At 39.4% G+C, this 18124-nt stretch overlaps 1 protein-coding gene across 1 annotated transcript in view; it reads right to left on the reverse strand.

Annotated features, from left to right (window-relative positions):
- Positions 1-9565, reverse strand: part of LOC145297735 (methionine-R-sulfoxide reductase B3, mitochondrial-like) — a 292708-nt gene extending 283143 nt beyond the window's left edge. Inside the window, exon 1 of the mRNA XM_080143955.1 lies at positions 9546-9565. The gene's annotated coding sequence lies outside the window, so the exon portion shown is untranslated. The remainder of the gene's footprint in view (positions 1-9545) is intronic.
- Between the last annotated feature and the right edge of the window lie 8559 nt (positions 9566-18124).

Genomic DNA, 18124 nt, shown 5'->3' on the forward strand with positions numbered 1-18124 from the left:
ACTACCCATGCGGGGTCGCAGAAATACCTGGATTAGGACCCAGGCGCGGGGCGAACCCCCTCGGAGCTGATGGACCCGTAGATCTTCCCAGGCCATCCGTCTAGGAGAAGGAAAACTCTGAAATTAAACCTAGGGGAGGGAGGTCTCTTCAGTCCTGGACGACAACCTTCCTAGAGCTGGTGACTCAAACAAATCACCGGTTGGCAAACCTAAACTGCTTAAGGAGGAGATAGACTCTGTCTATCGCTCGGCTTTCATACTCCTTCTTTGCCTATTGGCCAGGCGTAGAGGTACTATCACAGGGACTCGCTTGAATCACCCAGTGGTTGACCTTGTTTCCTGACTAGGGTAATGAACGCCGCTTTTCCCCACTCCTGCCACATCCCATCCCCCTAAACTGGACACAGTGGGGTGCTTCAGTGCCATATATGTCAGTGCAGTTGGACTGGGCTGGCTTTGCCTAATGGATTGAGGGTACCGGATTGACAGTTCCTGGCTGCTGTTTCCGACTGATAGTACAGGAGCCCTAACTCTTTGGTAGCACTTAGAGCGGCTGCTCCATCAACAGTTGTAAAATATCGGGATGTTTGTAGTGCCATGTCGCGCATGGAAAGGGACCCTGCACTCATCCCCGGTGGGCTTTCCTGAGGCCACAATCCTGTGGGTGAGGACAGCTGATGGTCTACTTGTATTGCATGTCTGGTATTCTACACAACTACTTGTCCAGCACCCCCTCACTCATCCACCCTAACTGAAACTTTTAAATAAAATAAAATGAAATGACAGCTCAAGCAAAAGTTACGTTTAAACCAGGACCAAACTCAAAGAAAACCAACCTGCCTCCTCCCTTGAGGCTTGCATTTACTAATATCCGTAGGCTTAGAACTAACTTAGATGATGTTGAGTCATTTCTCCTTGTAAACACCCCGGATATCTTAGCATTAAGTGAAACTAACCTTCACTCCTCCATACCCTCTAACCACTTTAACATGCCTGGTTATCTCCCACTCTACCGTAAGGACTCGGACAGACATATGCATGGACTTGGAGTCTATATTCGAAACACCCTCCCCCTAACTAGAGAAATAAAACTAGAATCAGAGGGCCAGGCCTTTATGTGCTTCAGACTAAATATGCAACACAATATTAGCTACTTATATTTTCTCTACCGCTCTCCCTCAAACCAAGACTGTACCCTAATAAACAAAGTCTCAGACAGCATAGATATAGCACTCTCCCTCGATACTAGCGCACAAATACATGTATTTGGTGACTTCAATGTCCACCACAGTAACTGGCTAGGATTCTCAAATCACACAGACGTAGCTGGTAGCGCCACATATAGCTTCTCTATATCTCATTCCCTATCTCAGATGGTTACATTTCCGACACGTTTCCCAGACCAGCACGATCAACATGCCTCACTTCTAGATCTCTTTCTGACAACAGTTCCCAATGACTGTACAACAAATGCCCATAGCCCACTCGGGAATGCTGATCATGCTGTGATAATGGTAGAAATCAGCCTAAATTCTCGCCCTAAAACTGAAGACCCACTACTCAAAACAACGAGGTATTACAAAAAGGCTGATTGGGAAGCCATCAGGGAGCTCATCAGAGATGCCCCATGGCAAAATATCTTTACTCTTCCAGCGGAACAGTGTGCAAATGAGACAACTGAATGGTTCAAAACTGCTATTGAAGCACATGTTCCCGCACGGAAATACTATAGCAAGCCCCACTCCCCCCAATGGTTTACTTCTGCTTGTGCAGCTGCCATTTGTCAAAGGCAGCATGCGTTCCGCAGATTCAACCGACATAAGTCCAGCTCAAATAAACAGAAGTTTATAGAAGCTAGAAATAATTGTAAGAGAGTGATAGACACAGCTAAGTCAGATTACTCTGAAACCACCAGAAAGCGCATCGAAGCACAGAAATTAGGAACCCGGGATTTTTGGAAAATCTACAACAGCGTAGTTAATAATGGACAGTCAATTATTCCCCCACTAACAAACAATCATGAGGTTGCTTGCACGGCAACTGACAAGGCTAATCTGCTTGCCAGTCGGTTTGCCTCAAACTCCACACTGAACTCGGTACACCACTCACTCCCTGATTTTCCTCTGCGAACAGACGCCACACTTGACGACTTGAAAATCACCCCTTCTCAGGTACATGCTATTATAAAAAACCTAGACACCTCTAAAGCATGTGGACCAGATCTCATCCCGGCTGTGCTATTAAAAAAATGCTCTGCCGAGGTTGCTCCAGTTCTGTCCAAACTTTACAATAAATGCCTTAACGAATCTTGTTTTCCCGACTGCTGGAAAACCGCCTCTGTGGTACCAGTCTTCAAGAATTCTGGTGAAAGAACTGACCCACTAAATTATCGCCCCATTAGCCTCCTCCCGCTTTTCGCCAAAATATTTGAGTCCTTAGTTAATAAAGCCCTAGTCCAGCACCTAACAGCTGCTAAACTCTTGACTGACAAACAATATGGATTCAGGCAAGCCCGTTCAACAGCAGATATCTTAACTGTAGTTTCTGAACGTATATACCGTTCATTGGATAAAACAGGGGAGGGTAGAGCGGTGGCCCTTGATATATCTAAGGCTTTTGACAGGGTATGGCACGATGGTCTTCTAAGGAAAATTAGATCATATGGAATCACTGGAAGAATTCATAACGTAATTAAATCCTTCTTAAGTAATAGAAAAATCAAAGTTGTCCTCGACGGACGTACATCCAAACAATATGACATAAATGCGGGAGTGCCTCAGGGGTCTATCCTTGGACCTCTATTGTTCCTGATATTCATAAACGACCTCCCTGATAATATTGTTTCGGAGATGGGTATATTTGCCGATGACACCACTCTCTATAACAGATATGAGGGGAAAACAAATGAACACATATCTAAGAAAATGGCAGAAACACTAGAGGATGACCTCCAATCCGTAGTGGAATGGGGACAAAAATGGTTGGTCTCATTCAATGCTGCTAAGACTAAGCTTGTTTCCTTCAATAACTACAAGAAACCTTCTCTACCACCAATAGCAATGGCCAAGAACACATTGCCTGAAAGTACTTCTTTTAAACTCCTCGGCCTAACGTTTACAGGGAATATGAACTGGAATAGATACATTGAGAGCATTGCCAAGGCTGCTGCAAGGAAGGTTGGCTCCCTCTACCGTGCTAGAAAACTACTTACGCCTGCCAGTATCCTATACCTCTATAAGGCAACCATTCGCCCATGTATGGAGTACTGTTGTCACATCTGGGCTGGTGCATCTGTTGCTTGTCTCTCGCTCCTGGACAGGGTTCAAAAAAGAGTCGCAAACCTGATAGGTCCTGAACTGTCATCTAGGCTTCAGCCTCTGTCCCATCGACGAGATGTTGCATCCCTCTGCCTGTTCTACAAATACTTTAATGGTGAATGCTCTGACGAACTGCAAACACTTGTACCTCCCCGACGTAACTACCCCCGACAAACCCGACAAGCTACTAAGTCTCATCCCTTTACAGTGGAGATCCCTCGGTGCAAGAAAGCCTTTTACTCCAATAGTTTCTTCCCCAGAACTGCGGGTCTTTGGAACTCCCTTCCGGGATTCTGCTTTCCCAACTGCAATGATATGCAGAAGTTCAAGTGTAATGTTAACAAACATCTTTCTACTCTTCTCCCTTCATAATGACCCCGCTAATTAATTCCCTAATAGTAGCCCCCTGCTTCTAAGTGGCACTGTGCCTTGTTTGGGGTGAAAATTGAATAAAAAAAAAAAAAAAAAAAAAAAAATGTGCCTTTCGTCTTGTCTGCTTATCCTGTGTGGCAATAAAACTTCTCAAGTTGTAATGCTTGGCTGTGTAAGATGTTAACTTTGGTCAAAATTGCTTGTTCTTTCTTTCATCGGATTATTTTTTAATTGATTATTATCCAATATATAGTAATGATTACAAAAGTTATTAAAAAACAATCGAAAGTGTGTCACAGGTTCAAATACGTAATATATCAAATTTCAACTCTGTAGACTAAATATTAAGACAGGAGTTTGGTAGAGAGTATTCACACACACTGACAAGGTCACAAGCTTCCGAAACATTGAGGCAGTGACGGAGGCGCTCACACACTACGAAAAAAAAAACACGGGGGGGTGGCCAAAATCAACCGTAGTAAGTTGACTAGTCCGCGTTTGGGTCTGGAGGGGCGCTGACTCCCTTCCTGCTCCCTTTAGCTGGATCCTTGGTGTGTAGTTCAGACCAGGTTTCCAGCTGGAAAAGAATTGGTTGGAGGTAAAGTCAAAGGTCGAAGCTGCAATCGACTTGTGGGTGCAAAGAAGGGCATCTGTGTCTTTCCGCTCATCCTTTACTGACTAGCTGTACTTCTCTATCTAAAATCCCTACAGAGCACACTGTTCTTGCTTCTTTGGAACAAAGGGAAACATTGAGTTCGCAGACAGGTCTGTGTTTAACGTCCATGTGAGGCAGGCTTGGGAATGCCCGACTTAAAGTGTCATTAAGATGCTGATAGGTCGGCCTTCCTGAGCCAAAACTTGACAGAAGAGTCTGTGTGGAACCCTACGGTCGAGGCCGCTTTTCTCAACCTTATCCTCAGCCACAAAATTGAGGTGTGTCAAAAGTCGTGGAGCAGCACGCAGTTCTTGAGAAAGTGTAGGGCCGCACTAAGAAACCTCCCAAGATTCAGCGACCTTTCACGACTCACTAGAAAGGAAATTTATAAGGAATTTTGGGGTTGTCAAAAGAGGAGATCTGCTCCCAGTGGAGCTGGGCGCTAGGTTCGAGTCATCTCAAAACTCTGAGTTTTCCTTGACCCGACAGTTGGGCCGAAATGTGTTACCCCTCAATGCCCTACTGAAAAGTGCTGGACTAGTAAGCTCGTTAGGGTGTCCCCACTGCAGGACCCCAGCCGAAGTAATACTGGAACACGCATTCTTCGAATGCAGCAGACTTAGACGGTACTAAGCGTATATCAACCAAGTGACAGCTTACATTGATCCCGAGTAGTCTTGCCCACTGTACGTGTCCTATGTCATTCACAGTGTCAAGCCGCCGTTGGACAGGGAGAGATGAATGGTGTTTCTTATGATCACGGTAGTGGGTAGAATGATGATTTGGATGTCCAGAGTGCAAGAGAAGCATGAGGTTTAATCTCTTGCTGATCAGGATCTAATCCCTTTCTTCAAGCACAAGCTGAAGATAAAAATCAGATGTGATAGGAAAAGATTACATTCTGTGGCCTGTGACCAAAAATAGATTAAGATAGTGAGCCGAAGAGGTGCTAAGTTGGAGAGGGCCTAAGCATGGCACACACGCTTCCAGATCCTGCTAGACTCCAGACCACTAAAACAAGTGTTTAGGCCATGTTCTTAGCTAGCAGAGTGAATTGGCCTCCCCTTCCATCCCCAATAGAAAAACTCCAAGATGCCCACACACGAATCTTTTCTTTTTCATCCCCACCCCCACGCCACCCCAATAAGTAATCTCATCTTGGAGCATCTTCATCTACCCCTACACCACCCCTTTTTGTTTTCTTTGATTCCCCCCCCCCCCTAGAATGTGGCTCCATTTAGAGATCGACTCTGCTTGTTTTCAGGGCGCCATCAAGCTTGAAAACAGTGGGTAGTCTACCATTTAGAGAGAGTTGGGAGAATCCTACTAACACCTTCTTGTTTATTGTTTGGATTTTATCCCCATCTTACACCAATGAAATAAACAAACGAGTATATTATATCATTTTATTTCTATTCAAATTTTATATTTATATTCTATCAAAAAAAATTATATATATATATATATATATATATATATTTGACCGTATTTATCATTTAAAAAAAAAATCAACAGGAAATCTAAATTTATAAACAATAAAAATAAACAGTAAAATCATCTAGGAGTTCATGGCGTTATGGTTAAACGCGCCGGACTGTGATACACATAGTCCGGAGTTCGATTCCTAGAAACAGTTAAGCTACGCTGACGAGAGGTAGTTACCTTGAAACGCGCATGTACATAGAGTACTGTTTTAAATAATAAAAAAATTAATTAAAAATATTATAAATAATAAAAAGAAATAAAATGTTATATACGTTCAAATAAATTATGGGCGACTTTCTAAGTAAATAAAATGAGCTTCAAGGAGAAGCTGCTATTAAACCATATTTATCGTTAAAATATATATATATATATATATATATATATATATATATATATATATATATATATATATATATATATATATATATATACTAGCAAAAGTACCCGTCATTGACTGGGTTCAAAAACAGCCTACAGAAAATGGACTCTGATTTATGAAAGTATGATAGGTTATGGAAACGAAGGGTTGTAAAGAGATAACTTCGAATTTAGGGGTATCGAAACCAAAGCAAAATATGATGAAAGTAAAAATAAAATAGATAAACCCTATAATTCATTATACCATACCTGTTCACACTGAAACACTTATCACAATATTCTGTGGATCTATATTAAAAAACCTTGTTAAACTTTGTGACATATTTCCATTCTATGGAGGTCAGGCGCGAACGAACACCCCATAATTTTATTATAACATATTTCTTCAAACTAAAACATAATTATCAAAGTATACTTACGCAGATAGATATGAAAAGTCTTTATTAAAGTTTGTGCCTATTTCCATTCTATGGAGGTCAGGCGAGAATGCAGACCCTACAATTTTATTATACCATCCCTATTTAAGTTAAAACATACTTATCAAAGTATTCTTATGTACGTCTATATCAAAAACACTTGTAAACGTTTTTTTTTTAATTTCTAAATTTTTTATTTCCATATTTTGTGGACCAGGCGCGAACGCAGACCCCACAATTTTAATGAACCACCGTTCTGCCAGATCAAACATACCCATTCCTGTGTCTCGATATATCTTCTATCATTATATGTAATCAGTTTTTTTAAAATAGTCAACCATATAGGAGCCTATTCACACACACACACACACACACACACACACACACACACACACTTAGCTTTATATATATATATATATATATATATATATATATATATATATTGCTGGTGATTAGATGACTTACTGACTAAATAATTTTCTAACGAATGATAAAAAAATGTTTTATTTTATTTATTTTTATTTTTTAAATTTATTTTTATTTTTGTATTATTTTTTTTTATTGTATAAGGTTAAAAACTTCCAAGACTATGTACTGATTTGATTTTGGAATCGTAAGTAGGACGACCCCCTCCCCCTCCGGTGTACTTCAGGTATTGTAGTGAATGAGAACTTTAGCTAGGATTAGCATAGACTATCAAAGGTACAGTGACGAGAATAACCATAGCTCCACCCCCCAATTTTGAGTAGCCTTGTGCCTAATTTTTTGTTTATCACTGCTTTGTTGTTTTTGAGTAAATAAAAAATACAGGGTGGCCCATTTAAAAGTAGCCCAGAAACATGTAGTAGAGAGGAGGAACATTCTTTTATTGTTTAAATTACCTGAAGTGTTATAAAAGATGCTGGAAGTGCTGTTGACATCTATGCATTTCTGGGCATGTTTAACAACGTTTGCAGATACTGCCTGCAGGTCTTCTCTGGTGATTTTCTTGATAGCATTGGTAACGTTCTCCTTTAGTTGGTCTAGATTGTGAGGATTATTTGCATAAACTTTTTGTTTTAAAATCCCCCAAATATAAAAATCACAGGATGACAATTCCGGGGAACATGGTAGCCATAACCCTTTGCTTATTGTTCTCTCTTCCGCAAACATGTCATGAACTCGTGTCAGTGATCTGTGAGTCGTGTGGCATGTAGCGCCATTTTGTTGGAAAAAGAATTGCATTTTGTCTTGTGGTGTCAGTTTGTTGTTAAGAGAAAGATGTGAGAGATCGGGCTACATTTAAGTGGGCCATCCTGTATATAACTCAGTCAGAGAGAAAAAAGAACTCAACTTTATTGGTATATAGATAGATAAATAGATAGATATAGAAAATGAGTGTCACTTGTATTCTCTCCCCGCCTCCCCCCCCCAAAAAAGTATTACTATTTGTTTTTAAACTGGATTTATGGTTTTGCTTGGGATGGGAATTCTTTTGTTGCTGCACTGACTGAATTGAATAATAACCTTGGACTGACACAACAAGTGAGACGATCATGGCCTGTGCAGTGGACTTGCGTATGAATGTTCATACAAGTGATGGGACAATTCCAATATTTTTCAGTATTCCGATACAATTACCTATTCTGTTTTAAATTCCTGGTTCTGATACAATTTGAATTCTTTTACATTTTTAAATATGGATTTTTTTTGGAGGGGGAGGTGCGGTCGAGTTACTGCAAAACCTATAAAATATGTGCATATATTTTCGCAAACGTACAAATACACTTGTGGGGGGGGGGATGATGCACATATTTTGGTTTCATTGACAGTTTTAAAATCAATAAACATTCATCATTTCTACATTAATACTAGCCATGTAAAATTAAGTTTTAAACAAAAACAAACAAATAAAAACAATAAAAAAAGAATCGTTTTCAGCATTGGAAAATAGGCGCGATTTTCTTTGATTCTGATACTAATTCCGATACTCTCCAAAGTTCCGATTTTTTTTTTTATTCCCGATTCCGATTAAATTCATACTACAAGAAAGTTCGTAATGAACGAGAGTTCAGGGAGTGCTAACTTTTAGTACGTTCTTACAGTCGAAAGATGACGTGTTCGGCCATGCTGTTAGGCTGGAAGATAAAGAGGTGGCAGAGAAAAGGTGAGAGAGAGAGTGAGTGAGTGAGAGAGAGAGAGAGAGAGAGAGGAGGAGGAGGAGGAGGATTAATGACAAAGTGGGAAGGGGAGATCAACATGTTGTAACTGTATTCTGATTCGTCTTATTTGGGATCATAGGACTAGTTTTCTCATTTTGAGTGTTATTTTACCAACGTTTTAGTCGATGTAACCTCCGACCTTCTTCAGGTGCATCTTGTCAAACTCAGGAATGTTTCTGTTGAACTCACGAATTTCGACGCAATTTTGAACAGAACCTGTCATTTACTTCACGACTAGATAGATGTTTTAAGTAATTTGCAATTGTATTTTTCTATCCGGTCAATTTTCTATCCAGTCATGACTGAAGGAACAAGAGCATGCTACCCTCGTGAAGTAAATAAAAGGGGTTCGTTCAGAATTCCGTCCAAATTCATGAGATGGACAGAAACATTCCCAAATTCAATAAGATACACCTGAAGAAGGTCGGAGATTACATTGGCCGAATCATTGTTAAAAATTCCACTAAAGATAAGAACAGTAGTGCAAATAATCCAAATAATATGAATAACACATCATCATCTAAAATATTCAGAAACCTTGTATCCGGAATAATCAGCACGATAATCTTTGTGCTAATTCTCGTTTCTCTCCCTATTATCTTTTTAATAAAAATATATTAAAAAAAAAAAACAAACAAACAAAAAAACAAAAACAAAAGAAAAACAGCTAACACTAATTATGAGATGAATAGATTTCGATCCCAAAAACAGCAATTCTTACCCTTTTGTCAGAAACATCGCTCATGGTATGTGAGGACCAAAAGACAAAGCAAGGGAAGCGAGTATTATGAAACTGTCAATTTTTTTTTTTTTTTTTTTTTTTTTTTAACTATTGTTTATCGTTTTCCTAAGTTTCTTCCTAAACATGCAGATCGTTTCTAAAATTTCAATCCAAAATCCTATAACTCAAACTCTGATTAACAACAGTTTGACTTCCGTTTCCGGTTTCACATGTTTTCGATTTAATTTTTGTTTTTAAGTCGTCGTCGTCGTCGTCGTCGTCGTCGTCGTCGTCGTCGTCGTCGTCGTCGTCGTCATCATCATCATCATCATCATCGTCATCATCATTTATTTATTTATTTATTTATTGTTTTATTTATTTATTATCTTTTTCACATCGGTTTCCGGTTTTGCTTCTGCTTCTGGTTTGTCTTCCGCTTCCGGTTTCATTTTTGAGACGAATGTCACACCAGCCAATTTGACAAAATTATATAAACAATCAAATTACGTTAACAGGAGCTCTAAACAACCTTGGATCAATCACGCCACACACAAGAAACTATTAGCTAACACAGGTCAAGCAAACCGGGGCTAAATCTGACTATGGAATGTACCTGCTTCGTCTCAAACACTGAGAACTCAAGCCGATATCTCACAAGTAGGATAAGTAGAATTGAGTCTCGGACTTTCGGTTTGTTGGCTTGAATAGCTCATGAGAACTGCAACGTTTGACTTTGGAAATAATTATATCATCTTACATTCTGAAAATTCTAACGTGTTAATAATTATAAAACTCCGTGTACCGTCCCGGCGTACTTGCTTGTTTGTCTATCAAAAATACTGTTGTCATGGAAACCAGCTTGTCTTTAATAAGATTCACACTCCTTTTCACAGTCCAATCATATTGAGTACAAAAATATTTCATTCTTTGCTTAACTTGTAGATATGGTTTCAATTATGAATTTCCTAGTCTTTATTTGATCACCTTTTAGTTTCGGTTTCGATTCTTGCTGATGGCATTCAAATCATTTTTTTTTTTTGTTCGAAATCATGACTATATATTGGGTACAATATAATATGAAATAATCGATAGAGAAAGAATTGACCATACTAATAAATATGGAATCTGTGTAAATTAAAATATCATATTTAAGCGTATTTTACGACCAGGTAATGCCACGCGCTCCTGCTAGTATATATATATATATATATATATATATATATATATATATATATATATATATATATATATATATATATATATAAGTTAGTGTTTGGACGATTAATCAGAATCAGTATCAGAACTGAAACAATTTCTGCATATTTTCCAATGCCAAAAACAATTCTTTTAATTGCATTTTTATTTAATTTTGTTTGAGACAAAATCTTCCCTTGCTGGTAGTAATGATAAAATAATAACTATTTATTGATTTTAAACTACCAGTAAATTTAAAATCTATAGATCACCTTAGGCCCCCTAACCACCTCCACCACCACGAGTGGGTTTTTACGTTTGAGAAAATATATGCACATTGAACATGTGTTTTTACGGTAAACGGGGGAAAAATATAGTTAAATATTTAGAGATTTACAAAGAATTAGAATCGGAATCGGTAATTGTATCAGAATCGGGGAAAATATTGGAATCGTACTAATACATATACTTCATTTTCTTCCTTTGCTAAAACACGATAGTAAAAGTAAATTGAGTCCACGAGAATATGTTTAACAAAATCTGAGTAGAACGATATGTGCGTTTGTAAGCAGAGCAGAGAACTTTTATGTACCGTGTAAAGTGCGTTTGCATGAAACGCAACCGTGCTGAAGTGTACATCAAAGTAGCCGCCAGGTCGGAATGGGAGGGAAGGAGGGAGGGAGAGAAAGAGAGAGAAAGAGAGAGAGAGAGAGAGGAGGGGGATCTCGTTGCTGATGCTGTTGCAGTCAATTCGTATTCAATGTCGGCATGGTTCTTGGCTATACAGAAAGACGACATCTCATCCAACTATGACCTCTAGGAAAGCCATATGTCCGCCATAAGTTGTTGATTCATTCTAACATTTGAAACAACTTTATTGAATTGTCTTCATGTAATCTATAATATAAATCTCACATGTCTGTTTAAATGTATGTATGTATGTATGTGTGTGTGTATGTTTTTATGTCTACCTAAAACTTTCGACGGAAACGACGGATTTTCACGAGATCAGTATCATTTTGAAGCTCGACCCTTCGGTCGATAAATATCAGAAAATTGGCCCAAGACATTAATTCCTTCACCGTCAACTGGGTACTTTTCTACAAGGAGGGGTCGCTTTTTTCACCAATATTTTCGAAAGTCATCCTCTCTTTTCGATTGTTTAGCCTTAATTTAAACCTACATCACTTCCGGTTTGGCGATGGGCGCAACAGCAAACACGTAATTTTTTTCATGTTCTGTTCCTCCTTTGCGGTACGGGTTCGAGCCTGCCTGCCTACTGCCACTCTTTTTTTTTTTTTTTTGCTCAACACACACCTCCAAACACTGGGGCAACGCCGGACACCCAGGCTAGTAAAATGATAAATGAAAGAGAAAGGTATTAGTAAATGAATACATCTATGATGACGGAAGAAAAAAAAAACTTCATGAGTTGTTAAATAAATGTCCCGTTAGTAGGGAAGAGAGAAGAGTCCATATATGAAAGACTAGCTGGCGCCCAGCGTTGCCCGGTCGTACAATAGACTTAAACATATTTTAATTTATACAGATTGTATATGAATTATTATAGAATCAATCTTCTATTGATTATGTATATATTATGAGGAATAATTCGCAAATAGCACTATAAAAGTAGTGGATGAATGTTTGTTTGGAATAGACATTTGTTAAAATCATTTGCGGGCGCCACTCCCGTGGGTCGATGCCAACTATCAACACGATGGTTTTAGGTTCAATCCATGGGTAAGGAAAGGTGCTAGTCTAGCCGCACTGATGAGTTGTGATACAACGAAACAGTACTGTATGCGAATGACTACACACACACGCGCGCGCACACGCACCCACACACGCACGCACGCACGCACACACACGCACACATACACACATGCACGCACGCACGCACACACACACACACGCGCACGCACACACACGCATGCACATACACAGACACACACATACACACACATACACACGCACACACATATACACACATACACACACGCACACGCACATACACACACAGACACACACACACGCACACACACATACACAGACACACACACATACACACAGACACACATACAAACACACACATACATACACAAACACATACACATACACACACAGACACACACATACACATACACACACGCACACACATATACACACATACACAGACACACACACATATGCACACACACACACACACATATATATATATACAAATAAGAAATAATAATCATAATGTCGTTTATCAAATTCCTTCTGATTGTTTACAATATCACATCAGTTGATATTTAGGTTTGATGATGAATGTTCTGAAAAAGGGATGTGTTTTGGCTCCCACCCTGTTTAGTTTCATGTTCTCTGCGATGCTGATGGATGCCTTCGAAAATGCTGATGTGGACATTGGAACCAGGTACAGATTTGACAAATCAGTTTTCAACTTCAGGAGGCTAAAAACAAAGTCCAGTGTCACAAAGACACTGTAAATGACTTTCTGTTTGCTGACGATTGTGCCCTTAACACTACCTCTGAGGCAGGCATGCAACACAGTGCAAACATATTCTCGGAGGCTTGTGAAAATTTTGGTCTCACAATCAATACCAAGAAAACCATGGTGATGCATCAGCCTGCTCCGGGAAAACCATATCCAGAACCCAACATTTCAATTGGGGGACAAAGACTCAATGCGGTTGACAAGTTCATCTACCTTGACAGTACGCTCTCCCGCAATGTAGTCATTGACGTTGAAATCAACACCAGACTCGCTAAAGCAAGCACTGCGTTTGGCAGACTCCACAAGAATGTATGGGACAGAAGAGGCATCACCTCCATGACAAAGATCAAAGTCTACAAAGCTGTCATACTCACCACCTTACTCTATGGATGTGAATTGTGGACTGTCTACCAACGGCAGGCTACAAAATTAAATCACTTCCACACCACCAGACTGAGGAAACTGCTTGACATACGCTGGCAGGAAAAGATACCAGACACTGAAGTCCTCACTCGTGCTGGACTCCCAAGCATCCCCACTATCCTGATGAAGGTTCAGCTTTGCAGAGCTGGTCACGAAGCACGCAAGCCAGACTACAGACTGCTTAAGAAGTTTGTTTGCTGAGCTCCAAGATGGCAAGCGCTCCCATGGTGGCCAGAGAAACCGATTTAAAGACACTCTGAAGGCATCACTGAAGGCCTTCAATGTTGATCCATCATCATGAGAGCAGTCAGCTTTAGATAGAGCCAAGTGGCAGACTACTGTTCATGACGGTGCTCATGAAAGTAACCAAAAAGTTGCTGCAGAGAAGCGCAGGAAGGACAATGCTGTAATATTTTAAGTTATAAATTGATTATATTTTTTTACTAGAATATCTTGTCCTTTTCTTTTCCAGTTTTAACAACTAGTCCTTTACTTTTCCATGTTTAAGCTTAACCATATTAATTTTCATGCTCGCATTTTTCTATTACAATCCATGAGTTTTCCAGACTCCCAATAAATTCACTTGTTCTTTGTTTAATTTCAGTCTTATTTTTTTTTTGTTGGCATTCATCTGCTTTCAATAAAATCCCCCAATTATCTCCCTTTCATTCTTTCATTCTCTCTGTTTCACTTGTTACTACTCTTTCTGCAACAGCAGTAAATTAGTAGCAACAGTAGTCGCTGAAGCGACGTGGTTGCTATGGAAACCAGTCACAAAAAGCGTCGCTTTACCTCTTTACATATTTTTACGATATTGAACGTCAGAAAATTCATTTTAACTTTTGTTTTATTGAAATTTTTGGTTTTCACAATATAGCTGAGAAGGTGATCTATAAACTGTAATAATTGTTTGAAATTTGGTCGGAAAATGAGTGAGCGGTAAAGCTTTAAAGCAGTTTTAAATGACTAAAACTGCCACTTAACCATATATTCAGACACAGTAGTGTTTGAATGATACAGTTCATACACACTGTTGCAGACCAGGATATAAATACCCTAAACTCGCTACAAGAAAAAATAATGAAACGAATTGAATGAAGGAAACAAAGAACTCAAATGCTGGAATAAAATAAACATGTCGTTTATTTTCTGTTGAGAAATGAAAGTCTTGGGTGTACACGTGATCATTCCGCCATTGACGACTACGTGCGTGGAAGAAAAGGGGAATGCAATGGAGAAACGCGAAGTGGCAAGCCGACCTGTAGAAAGAGAGGGTTAAGCTCAGTAGAGAGTCGCGCACATGTCTGTGTTGATGGACCAAAACAAAGGGGAGATAGAGTGAGAAAGTTAATCCAGTTCATGGAGATAGAAAGCGTATAAAGTGTACGTGCGCTTATCCCATATTACAGTAGCAGGGAAAGTGACGTTAGGGCGTGCGGTCGGTTCGTCGACTCAACAGGTCGAACGCTGGTCTGGACGAAAAAGGGAAGTTGACAGGTTTTGTTGACTTTTATACTGGGGTCAGTGTTCTGACTGTGCATGTCTGGCTTTCACTTTAAAAGAAGTAACGTCACAGCTCGGGTGTGTGTATGTGTGTATGTGCATGAATGTGAGAATGTGTATGAGGATGAGGTGCGTGTGTGTGTGTGCGTATGTGCGTGCGTACGTGTGGGTGTGTATATGTGAAGAAAATCATGTTCGAACAAGACTCCCCCTCCTGGGGAGAAATATATATATATATATATATATATATATATATATATATATATATATATATATATATATATATATATACAAGAGAAACGTATTTTGTTTTTGTTTTTTATGTATATATATATGTTTTTTTTTATTAATTATATATTGTTTGAAATGTTTTGGCCAATGAACTTTTCGACCAGTTTTTGTTGTTGTTTGTGGTGTGTTGTTTTTTGTAATCTCTTTGTCCGTTTCTGAGTGTGTATGTTCTTGTATTGGACTAGGAGAAACGTGTAATTGTTTGTCTATGAATGCAGGTTTAAGTCTGTCTATTGCAATAGTGTCTTTTTTTTTTCTCTTTTTAATATCGTAAAATACTTTTTACTCCTGTCAAGAACTAAATAAGGTTCGGAGTAATTTGGACATAGTGGTTTTTTTACTGCGTCGTTCCTGATAAAAACGTATTTATATGTGTAAATATCGCTTGGAATGAAAATGTTTGTGTCTGGCTTTTTGGTTGGAGTAAATTTTAATTGTGACATTTTGTGTTTTAAGTCCGTCACAAAAGTTGTTGTTGGTGAAATGTCTGTATTGGTTTTGCAGAATTGTCCTGGTAAAATCAGTGTTGATCCGAAAACTAATTCTGCAGGTGTGCTCTGCAAATCTTCCTTCATAGTGTTGCGAATTGCTAGGAGAATGAGTCGCAAGTTGTCTGACCAGTTCGATTTGTTTTCGTTCATAGCCAAAGATGCTTTTGATTGTCTATGCAATGGTTCCCCCATACCGTTTGCGCAAGGATGATAGGCAGTAGTCTTAATGTGCTTTGTTCCCAACAAATGGTTGAATTCAGTGAAAAGAGTTGATTGAAACTGTGAGCCCCTGTCCATTGTGATTACGGAGGGCACTCCGAAAATCGTTATCCAATCTTGTAAAATCGCTCTGGCTATTGTTGCGGCTGATATGTCTTTCACTGGTATTGCTGTCGGCCATCTGCTGAATCTATCGAATATAGTAAGGATGTGTGTATGTCCTTTTGAAGTGGGCAAGGGTCCAACCAAGTCGATATGAACATGAGTAAACCTAGCGTCTGGTACACTGAAAGTTCCTGAAGGTGATTTTGTGTGGGTGTGAACTTTGTTTTTTTGGCAAGGAATGCAAGTTTTGGTCCAACTACGGATGTCCGTATTCATATTTGGCCAAACAAAACGTTCCGCTATTAATTTCACAGTGGCACGTTTTCCTGGGTGGGACAAATTGTGGAAGTGCTGGAAAACTTGTCGTCTGAGGCTGGGTGAAATATAAGGGCGAGGGTGTTTTTGTGAAACATCGCAATAGAAATTTGTTGTTCTGAATGGTATCGGCATTTCTTTCAGCTTCAGTGAAGTTTTGTCCATTATAGCTGGGAGCGTGGTATCGGTTAATTGCTCTTGTGCTATTAATTCCATACTTAGTGGAGTGGAATTTACAGAAGCAATTGTTGTGCGAGATAAAGTGTCAGCTACAACGTTTTCTTGTCCTCTTATGTACCGTATATTGGTAGAATATTGGGCTATAAAGTCCAAGTGTCGAATTTCTCGTGGACCATATTTGTCGACATGTGTGTGTAGAGTAAATGTTAGAGGTTTATGATCTGTATAAATGGAAAATTTTCTGCCCTCGAGGAGATGTTTAAAGTGCTTAATTGCAAGGTAAATTGCAAGTAACTCTCTCAAGAAAATGCTATATTTAGTTTGTGCTTTGTTTAACTTGGCAGAGAAGAATGAAATAGGGGTCATTTTGTTGTCAGAAATTTGGTGAATGACAGCTCCTACTGCTATTTCAGATGCGTCCATCATAAGCGTAAGCTCTGTTGTATCGCTATCTTGGATACATGTAAGTTTTGTGAAGTTTGCCAAAGCAGTTTTCGATTGTTCGAAGGCCTGTAGTGCAGGTCCTTCCAAAACTAACTATTGGTTTTTGGTTCGTTTTTTTAACAAGTCCATTAAAGGTGCAAGTAACGTGGAACAGTTAGGCAAAAAACGTCGGTAATAGTTAATTATGCCTACAAAACGGCGTACTTGTCTGACAGATGTCGGTAGAGGGAAATTCGAAATAGCACTTACTTTTTCAGGCAAAGGGGAGATTCCATCCTTATCAATTAAATGACCGAGAAATTGAACTTCCTGGTGGCCAAAAACACATTTATCGGTATTTAGTTTAAGACCGAAATGTGACAGTCTTTCAAAAGTTTGTTCCAGGTGTAGCCGGTGTTCTTCGAGGTTTCTGCTGGCGATTAAAACGTCGTTCACATAAGCGAATATGAACCTCTGAAAACTTTGTCAATCAAACGCTGGAAAGTTTGACAGGCGTTTCTCAGCCCAGAAGGCATCCTTAGGAACTCGTAAAGGCCAAATGGTGTGGTCAGTGTGATTTTATGAATGTCTTGGGTGTACACGTGTTCATTCCGCCATTGACGACTACGCGCGTGGAAGGAAAGGGGAATGCAATAGAGAAACGCGAAGTGGCAAGCCAGCCTGTAGAAAGAGAGGGTTAAGCTCAGTAGAGAGTCGCGCACATGTCTGTGTTGATGGGCCAAAACGAAGGGGAGAGAGTGAGAAAGTCAATCCTGTTCATAGAGAGAGAAAGCGTGTAAAGTGTATGTGCGCTTATCCCACATTACAGTAGCAGGGAAAGTGGCGTTAGGGCGCGCGGTCGGTTAATCGACTCAACAGATTGAACGCTGGTCTGCACGAAAAAAGGGAAGTTGACAGGTTTTGTTGACTTTTAT

The sequence above is a fragment of the Euprymna scolopes genome, chromosome 18 (assembly GCF_053919585.1).
Source record: "Euprymna scolopes isolate OS-2025 chromosome 18, ASM5391958v1, whole genome shotgun sequence".
Lineage (NCBI taxonomy): Eukaryota > Metazoa > Mollusca > Cephalopoda > Sepiida > Sepiolidae > Euprymna > Euprymna scolopes.